Source organism: Chenopodium album, chromosome 15, assembly GCF_948465745.1.
Source record: "Chenopodium album chromosome 15, dcCheAlbu1.1, whole genome shotgun sequence".
Taxonomy (NCBI): domain Eukaryota; kingdom Viridiplantae; phylum Streptophyta; class Magnoliopsida; order Caryophyllales; family Amaranthaceae; genus Chenopodium; species Chenopodium album.
Window position 1 is genome coordinate 39,767,294 of NC_137848.1, and position 10,854 is coordinate 39,778,147.

Genomic DNA, 10,854 nt, shown 5'->3' on the forward strand with positions numbered 1-10,854 from the left:
CAGTTAACATTAGGGACATACCAGACATTAATAAAATGTATAAGCCAACAAAAAATATATATTAGCTAACAAGAGGAATGCATCAGTCAACAAGAGGAATATAACAGCCACCAAAAGGTAGAATATCAGCCAACAAATGAAGAATATCAACCAATAAAAGGATGAAATTAGCAAACAAAAGCAACAAGTAAGCTAACAAAATAAACATAGCAGTCGACAAAATGAAACATATAAGCCAACGATTAAAATATACATATCAGCCAACAAAATAAATATATCAGCCAAATAAAGAAACATATAAGCCAAATGATGTCTGATATCAGTCAACAAAAGGAAAAAAAAATGTCAACCAACAAAAAGAATATATTAGCCAACACAAAAATCATATTAGCCAACAAATGAAACATATCAGCCAACACATGAAACATATTAGGTAACAGCAAGTAAAACATATCAGCCAAGCCAGCTACACAGAAATCTGCATGCAGGCATCCGCACGCAATAGCTTCTCTATAATAAATAGCTAAAATAACCCGATAATTTTCAAAACAAACCAAAACTAACTTGCTAGCCAAAGGAATCCATTTCAATTCGAACCGCTTTAAACCAAGGTCATTTCATTTTAACCTAACACTGAATTGTCAACCTGAATTGATAGTGTGTTATCAGACATTTTATGATCTAAGCATGTTTAACAAGTTTTCTCCTACAAAATTACATGGTCCCCAAGACAATGAACATGAAGTCATTCAATCTTTTGGGTTTGAATTTACGAAGTACTTCCTTTATTTCGTTTTTACTTGCAACACTTTTTAGACACGTAGTTTTGAAGATCATTAGTAAAAGTAAACGAGTGATTTTATCAAAATAATTTTAACACGAGAGATAAAGTAGGACTAAGTATCATGTGTAAAAACATATTTTGAATAAATTTGTCCATTTACACTATATAATCTCGACTTTAAAATGCGTGTCACAATGTTGTGTTGAAGGTAATAAAAACGGAGGAAGTATTATGTTTTTTCATCATGTTGTGATTTGCTTCATACTACATATATTTTTATGAACGTAAATTAGACATGCTCTATAAGTTTGATCTATAATGTTCTTTAGCATTATATTCTTAAAATTTAAACCACATGTTCATTACTCTATGTTTGGGTTTTAAATGCCCACTATAACAATCGTCTTCCTAGAATTCCTATCTAGAATTCTTTTGCGAAGAATATTGTAAAAAGGTGTATAATGAGATGTGAGTTCGTAATCACCCAACGTAGCCATTATAAATCTTGAATCATGAGATGTGAGTTTGTAATCTGGGCATGGATTTTCTGTTACATCACTATGTACGTAATATCTCTGATATAAGATCTTGTCAAAAAGGAAAAAAAAGAAAAAAAAAAATTGATATAAGATATTTATTTAAGTATTTATAAAGGGAAACAAAAGGAAAATATCTTTGATAAAAGCCATACAATCAATTGTCTAGTTCGTATAACCTCTCGCCCATAAAAAGTTTTAGGGAAATTCAACATTATAATCCACTGGTTTTGCATTTTTTATGTAGTGTCTCATCTTTTTGAAAGTTACAAGTTGTAATCGTTAGGTAAAATTTATTAAGTATACGGTAATCTTTCCGTTATCCCACCGTTAACAAATTCTGTTATGTTGTTTTTATCACCGTTAGTAGAGCCCACTTTTCACTAATTAATATTTTTTAATCAATTAACGGGATGGAAAAGGTTCCGTTATAGGTTTTGGGGGCCTTTTTGGCCCTTATGGGTCCAAATTAAACTTAGAATTTGGAAAAAAAAAATAACGTAAATGTCTCGTTTTTGCGTATTAAGAAATATCTCAATTTACGTGTTATTATTTTTTTAGCCGCGAAAATAGTTAAAGTAAGGTTTAAGGTCATTTTAGTTCTTTAGGAATCAAGTTGAGCTCAAATTGACAAAAAAATAATGCAATTGTCTTATTTTACGTGTCAATTGCGTTACTCGTATTTCTTAGCACGCGAAATGAGACATTAAACATTACCTTTTTTTTTTTTTGGCTAATTTCGAATTTAATTTGGAACTAACAAACCTCGATACCTTACTTGAACAATTTCAACTGCTAAAAAATAATGAACACAAATCGAGACATCTCTTAATACGTAAAACGAGACGTTTACATTATTTTTTGTCAAATTAGAGCTTAATTTGGACCCTTAAGAACCAAAATGACACTCAGAACCTTTAACATAACATTTTCTAACACGCAAATTGATAAAAATATTAATTGTGGAGTGCAGTGGGCCCCACTAATAAATTTTTTTATTAGTGTAGTACAGTGGGCCCTACTAACGGTGATTAAAACAACATAACGGAATTTGTTAATGGCAAACTCACTTATGATTACTAATTATACCTAAGAGTTAAAATGCATAACTTTTAAAAATATGGGGCACAACTAGAAAACGCAAAATTAGAGGGTTATAATGTAGAATTTTCCAAAATTTTATAAGCACGGGTATAAGGTGCATTCAAAGGCATTTTCTGCTCTTTATATAATTTTTTGACTCAAAATCTTAAAATATGCAAAAAAAAGTATCAATTGAGCAAAAGACATGGTGCTAGTATATGTTTTATTTTGAAATCGTAAAACTGAACACATTGGTAAGACTGTTCATCAATATAGTACCTACGTTTTGAGATATTTTGAATTTTACTACCTGTTATTTGAATTTTGAAACACTTTAAGGTTGTGCTAAATATGATGTACATGATTCATTTTGCCCGCGTAGTAAATTATTAACTATATTGAAGACCCGTAGCTATTTATACTGTTACTATTAGGGTTAGCTGGCTGGCGCTTTATATAATCACTACATAGACCAAAAGTTCACCCCCATTCACTAGTAGGTGTATTTTTCAAGTACCCCAAAAGTTTAGATTTGTATCACAATTCACAAAGTGAAACATTTTAGTCAAAGAGAAATTGAACAAGTTTGATACGAGGATTTGAATCTGTGCTCATATCAACTTTTGTAGCTTTCACAAGGGACACATCTTCTACCACTATCATAAGAATTTGAGACATGTGACTTAGAATTTACCTTTATGGACGAGATATTATTATACAGGGTTTAAGCTCCCCACAATGTAATAAATCCTATATGGTAATCGATAATAAATAATAGAAATGGTAACACCTTCTATGTAATTTAGGTTTGTAAGCAAAGTGCTATACTCGTGTCAATCATTCATGAAGACGGAACATTATTTCTAAAGCATGTGCATAAAAATGAATGTAGGTGTACAGTGCATGTGCATATAGCACACCCGAGTATATAATGTAAATTATATTGTCCAATAGCAGTGATGTTAGAACCTAAGGCAACTAGCTAGGTCCATTTCAGTGGCACCTTTTTGAAAAACTTTTCAACACCATTGAATAAAACTGTTGGTGTTCATTTCTTCTCAGGATTATTTTGCTACAAATGTATTTATTATTTGGTTCAAGGGAAGTTAGTAAGGCGGCTCTGTGTAAGATACACCACTTTGAATGTTGATTATGAATTAACATGAACGGGTGAAATAGGAATCAGAATCTCTTATACCGATCACATAAATTGGACTGATACATAGCTTGTTATAGTTCGTATCCATACATATATTCCAAGTGATCATTCGCGATAAGGACTTGACTTGGTCGGCACAGGACCAAGGGTATTCTTGATTAGTTGATTCTAACCTCATCACAGTTTGCCAAACGGGGATCTCTTCAAATTTACTTTAATTTGCATCTCTTTTACAAATTTAAATACCATTTTCGCTTTCATTTCTAAGATCAGGATCTGAGTACTTTCTGTCTCTGAACTCACAGCATGGAGGTTTAGTTAGGGTCTTGCTCTTTGCTTCACTACTTGTTCAACTCAAAATGCGCGAGTAAAGCTGCTGCCTTTCACTTCCATGATCTTTGTTTTACTCATCATGCAGCACTAGTACAACGAAATTTTTTTGGATATGATTCTACCTAATTTATCGTCTTAGACTCTTAGTTTAGTTGAATACTTTTTAGATGATACTTCTATATTTTGTTGTAGGCCAAAAAATGTGCGGCCTGATAGTGACCAAAGATAGGTCATCGCGCAAAGCCTGCTGCACCAAACTTTAGGTTCGAAATGGAAACAGTCAGCAGACTCGCAGACATCAACTTAAATCGTAAGACTTACAGACATCATCTAAGATGAATAGTCTCATTATTATTATTACTAACCCACACGTGTAAGAGACTGAGTAAATTTGTTAGATTAGTTTTGAACTTTAGAATTCACACAAGTAATTGTACTTCATGATTTATGGTTGGGACTTAAATTTAGAAGTGCAGCAAATAACAATGCCAAACCCAAAGACATCTTCTGATCTTCTCTAAGATGGGATTATCTAATTATTAACTTTAGTTTCCTTTTATGGAGTTTTAAACTACTTCATCACTGTCATTCTGTTTTGGTCTATTCAGAATATTTGCTCACTACCAATCTGTGGTTTAAAATAAAGCATTTTCGATAGGATTTTTCACAAAAGATTATAGATAGGAATCCTAGGAAAGGTGGTCTCAATGAAGTTTCATGATATGAGTATTCTGTTACAAGTTTCCACCCATAAGAAGAAAAAGGAAGACAATAATATTAATAATTGTGCCTTTCTTGCTAGATAAAATACTTTATTATGCCTTTTTGATCTGTTTTTTGCATCTAAAACGTGGGTGTTAGGGAAGTAAAGCTAGCTAAGCAGTTCAGACTGCTTCCCTTTTGGTAGGTTGAATGTCAACAAATGACAGTTAAAGATATGGTTATATGGGATTGTAGCAAATTTGAATGAAGAGTCAATGTTTGTCAACAAATATTTTATAATTTCTGTCAATGGATGTAATAGAAATTTCTGGAGGAAAAGAAGAATATGCGACTTAACTGCATTACCATGTCAAATGACCAACTAAACCTGATAGTTGAAAAAGCTACATCTTAGATATACTATATCATGACCCTTCACATGAGAGCCCACCCTTTGGACTTTAATAGTGAATGCAGCATGAACTTCATACACATTGCATAATTTTCTAGTTTTCTACTTTGAAAAGGACGGGTGGATGACATTTGAATTTGTAACCTTCTTTTCAGGCTTCGGCATCACATGACAGAAGGCCAACTAAACCAAAAGTTTAAAATGATAGTTAAAGCCCCCATAATTAGTTTTATACTCTTTCACAACATTAGCATAAGTGTATGACAATGAATATATAGGGAGTATCATCAAGCAATTTATGATGCAAAATTATGTGAGGAGAAAACAGTTGAATTATACTGAATTCAATTCCTGCAGCTTTCTGAAAGAACATATCCTCTAGCATTACTATTAAGTATAGAGATATGTGACTTAATATGACTGAGAAAGACTTTTGGGTCATTATATACTTCACTTTTGATGTTCAGTCAGTCTTCAGAATAGCTACTTCTGTTTTGTGTTAGCTGAGGCTAGTGAGGCAGGTCAGTGAAAAAGTATCAGTTTAAGCGATAATTATGAGCTTACTTATACTCTCATACTAGTGCAGTCAGAATCAGAACCTTTCACAGTGATCACGTAAGGATGAGGAAATGGTCTGTTATTAATAGTTTTCACTTAGATTCCAAGAGATCATTGGTGATAATAACATGGTTGATAAATTAAAGATCAGCTGAGTTTTATTCTAACCTAACGTGAATTTGGTTGTTGTTATGGAATATAAGTATTGGGATTCTCTATGTGCTGCACCAGTAAGTTACCATAACCAACTTTTGATACGAGACTAAAGTGTTGGTGGAGTTGTGAGGAACTCCTATTTGATTTCGGGAATCAATGGTAAGATTAATCCTATGACACATATTGACATGTGTGTTGTAATACTTTAGATTATGGTGGTCTATAATGTTGGTACATCGTATCCTATATGGTTGTAACGACACTTAAAAAGGGCTCTAGTGTTACTATAGGTGATAATATTTAGCTTAACCCTATGATCAACCGTCTGTCTTAGAGTAGCTGGTATAACATACAGCTTATAGCAACATTAAAATATGTCAGTCACTAACTTACCATGGACCAAAAGTTTATCATGATGCAAGTATGCAACCCGAAATCAAGGTTTCAATGCATGTTACTAGTTATAAAGATATGTACGCAGTTTGATTTTTACTGAATTGATTTCTAATATAGTCATTGGTCCAGTTTTGTTGGCTAATTTTCGGTAGCAGTAGAATATAGTCATTGGTCCAGCCTTCACAAAGCGGTAGCAGTAGAAAGTTCTTGACTAATGGTTTCTAATTATTATACGTCAATTAAACATATATATTCTGTAAAAAGCGAAAATTGTGGAATATATTGCCATTGTCCTTTTTCATCAAAGATTCTAAGATAAAAAGATGCAAGTAGGAGCACCACAAAGTTGGAAAAAAAGGGCATTTCCTTGTTGGCTTTTTTTAAATTTGTGCTTCAATGTGGTAAGAGCACATATCAAAAGTTTTAACAATATGTTCTCTTTTTGTTTCTGAAATCTTTTTCTTCTCGACTTTATTGCTTTCGTTCTAGGGAAGATATCGATTTTTGGACATCTTCTCTGCTGTTAACATCAAGTAGTGATTGAGCAGAGATTCTAGAAATGACCAGACCTTTTTGGAATCTGAGAGTCTGAGACCATGTGCTATTAGTAAATAATGTTACAAAGCACTAGTATGCTTAAAAAATTCTTAATGAGAATCAGAAATGTTTCTCATTGATCACGTTTAACACCACATTAACATAGAAAATTATCATGCTTCTGGAGAACAAGAGACTGTTAGCTCTATTTTGGAACACTGGTAAATTATCGGCTCAATCACCATAATATGGTTAGTAGTCTAACTCTCGAGAAAGAGCTATTCTAAATGAGGGTATTCTATAGTTCTAGGAAGCTCAGATGTTGAAATGTTTGATGTTATAAATTTTCATGTCAGAAAAATATCATGCTGGCAAGTATTTTTCTACTACCTCCTCTATGTAATATGACTTGTTATCAACCCTACCTCTTTATTAATGTATAAAGGATTGAACCCCAAAAACTATATTTTGAATTCGTAGTATGTCAAATTTGATTTGAAATACAGACTGAACATTGGAATAAAAGTTTACATATATTATAAAGATGACTTTCATTGCAAAGAAATATTACATGCTTTAGCTGCTCTTAAACCATCTGAATATTAGCTAAATGTAAAACAACATAGACCATCTACTTAGACAACTATAATGTTGATCAAATTAAACTTTATTCACCTAAACATTTCTTTTGACACTGCAGCTAGCAAGGGAAATTACAATATGATGATCAATTATTAAAACCATGGTATTGCCTGAGCAGTGGGATGAGAGCTCCCCTTAGGTGAAGCGACATGATCTCGTTGGTGGAGCCTTTCAGCTGCCCACCAATGAACACTGCTGGCACTGGTGTGTTGCATCCTAGCTTCATGATCGCCTTCTCCATTTCCTTGCCATCGGGGTCCTTATCAATCTCATAGATGAAAGGGGTAACCCCGAGTTCTTGGAACAAAATGTTAACACTGTAGCATAGGCAACAGGAACTCTTGCTAAAGATCACAACACCATTTTCCGAGGCTACCTTTAGCACCTTGTCCATCTTTGTTTGTGTTTTAGTAAATGTCAGAGCCTCAGAGGTCCTGTGGCACAACTTAAACTCGTTATGCCAACAGGCCTAAGAAACTGATCCTGTTAACTGAGTTTTCGGGCAGTATGATATTTTGTAGGAAACGAAAGAAAATAGAAGAAAGGAGTGATAATTGTCTTGAAGGTTTGGTTGGCGGAACTTTGCATTACCTTGCTGAAGTATTTATAAGGGTAGCTTGAGTATAGGACTTCTCCTCTGTCCCAGAACATTGAAAAGATATTGTGCTTTTTCGTTAGATGCTAAAAGTTTATAAAGCTACTTTCAAGGAGATTGGAACTATTGTGTGTGTACTTCTCTTTGAATAATCAACTTGGTTGGCTGGTATATTAGACTAATTTGTCCTGTCATTTTAATCAAGTGATAAACTTAGTACTAATCTATGGTTGGCCAAGATGATAAACTATATGGTTTTTTTAATTTGCTTTTCGAATGACAGCCTGTGTTTCGTAGCAGTATGATGGTGACTGTTACTATGTAAGTTACAGTACAATAACAGAGAAACTTATAAAGATGCAAATACTACTAACTAACTAAGGTGGTTTGTTTTTCACCAGATTCTCTGAAATCTACTTCGTTCAATATCTCAATGGAGAAGATTTATCAGGATTAGCTTTTGATGGGCCATGATTCGGCGTTGTTCTCATCAACTTGACCTGATTCTTAAATACATGATGGACCTGTAAGATTCTTCACATTGCTATTGGAGCCATTCTTTATACCTCTTTGTTGATTTTTGTAAAACATAATGTATTCAAGGCTTATTAATTGGGAAAGTAATATAATGAACGTTCATAATCATGCAAACTTTAGCCTTTATTCATGCACCAAAAACAAAATATAAAAATAAAGAATCCACCTATTTCTTCCATTCTCAAATCTCACGTGTTTATCTACTTACAACATGATAATTATTCATTTTTTCGCCTCTTAGGCTAGGGTGGAGAGATAGATTAAGAGTTGAAGTCTAGCATCAGCTTCTAATCATGCCGACTCTAATTACTTGTCTTTACTAAAAAAAGGCCGTGTCTTATCTTTGGTATGAATCCCCCTCCCCTCCCTCAGATGCCTTGATTGTGCTTGGTTGGGAAACAAGTATCAGTCTGACAACATCTTCTTTCAAATCATGTTTCCACATTATTAGTCAGAAAGCAATAAAAAAAACGTAAAGAATTGAGAAGCTATTATAAATGATAAAATATAAGCTTAATTCAGAATAACAGTTATAACAGTTGTGAACGCACACAAATTCAACAGAGTTTTTGTATCTGTAGATGCAAGATGCTTACTGATATGATATAAAGAACCTATGCTCTTTGCTTTTCCAAGCACCCAGGGCCATTAAAACTTAGCTGTCTTCTTCCTTTGGAAGAAAGTTGACTACCAAAAGAGGCAGTGAAGTCAAAAGTGTGTGTTTGACAGAGATTCTAAGTCGACTGATCGATTGTGTTGGACTGTTGTTAGTGAAAGAGTATTCGTAAATGATATTTTCATGCATGAATTCATGCCAATCAAAAAATTAACTTAATGCCAGAAAAACTGCCTATAAAACTTGATTTCCTGAAATTTGATTTTCATGTATGAATTCATGCCAATCAAAAGATTAACTTAATGCAAGAAAAACTGCCTATAAAACTTGATTTCCTGAAATTTGTTCTAGTAAGATTTTAAAGTCATTTTTGCAAATATATACATGTACTTTTAACTTTTAAGTACTGGTTTTGCACCTAAATACTTGATTATTTGCAGGCTGTTTGGTAAGCTACATGACATTTTTCTACCCTACAAAGTAACTGCAAGCTGTATTAGAGTTCGTTCTGTACATTTCGCTATAGCTATTGATACATAAAGCTTATGAATAGAAATCCTTTGGATACAAGCATATAATATATGCCTTTATTCTTGAATTATAGTGGTGTTAAAGCCAGATAGCTTTTGCTTGCATGAGCCTATCTTTGAGAGAACCATTAAGGTGAGCAGCAAGCACATCTCCTGCTGAGCCCACATACTTTCCACCAATAAAGACTGCAGGCACAGTTGGATTACAGCCCAATTTTTGTAAGGCCCATTCCATTTCCTGTCCTTTAGGATCGTGATCCAGTTCATGAACTCCTGGGCTTGCACCAAGTTCATGGAACAGTGTCTCAATGCTGTGGCTCATGCAATCTGTGCTCTTGCTGAATATCATTGCTGCCTTAGTTTTTGCTAACGCGTTTACTCTCTCCATCTTACTGAATTTCACTGCTGCCTTAGTTTTTTGTTACAATTTCTAGCATCAAAGTTGTTGGGACATGTTGGGAGTTTTGTGCTTTGAGGTTATGTTCATGTGATCGGATCGACCCTTTGGCATTCTAGCACCAATTTATAAGGGTAGAAAAAGCCTTCATCTGAAAAGGATAATAATTAAGCAGCAGATAAGATTGAAGTTTTCGGCTTTAGACCTTGGATAAGAAAAATTCGTCTTCCCCTAGATTTTGCATGACATGACCCCTTGTGTGATGAACAAGTGTTGTCAAGTTTCATGATGGGCTGAATTCTTTTCTGAATCTATTCTAGAAAGTGTGTCAGATTACTATGAATTATTGAAACACCATTCTTAAACTGGAAATTTGTTTTAATTTTTCATGTGCTTATTCTTGGTAAGAAATGTCGAAATTCCATTCTAAACATGAAAGTTTTTCTCATAGTTGCCTAGTCTAGTATGTAGATTGTAACAAAGTATGCAACAAAAGGATTTAACTAGAACAGATATATTCTCTGATAAAGAGTGAACTGTGGTCATGAAAATATTAGCATCATTTTTCACATGAGAGACAGCAAAGGTACAATAATTGTTCCTCCATTCACTGGAAAACTAGATAAGAAAGGTTGAACTATTCTTTTGCAGGACATAGGCCGGTGATGCACTTCACACATAGATCCTCGGAGGCAATTTTTTTTAATGTATCGTATGGTGTTTAATTGTTCTTGGGTTAGTTATTCCTCGTCTTTTCAATTTGAGACAAGCTGATAAATTTGACTATGTCCCTTATTGTATGAAGCTAAATCTGAGTCTCTAACTTCCTTTCATTATTTAATAAGGAATCTATCCTTTGTTTCTTGGTCATTGCGAGTTGT

At 33.7% G+C, this 10,854-nt stretch overlaps 1 pseudogene; it reads right to left on the reverse strand.

Moving 5' to 3' along the window:
- Window positions 1-9,655: 9,655 nt before the first annotated feature.
- LOC145581148 (glutaredoxin-C11 pseudogene) lies at window positions 9,656-9,964 on the reverse strand (annotated as a pseudogene).
- Window positions 9,965-10,854: the final 890 nt, after the last annotated feature.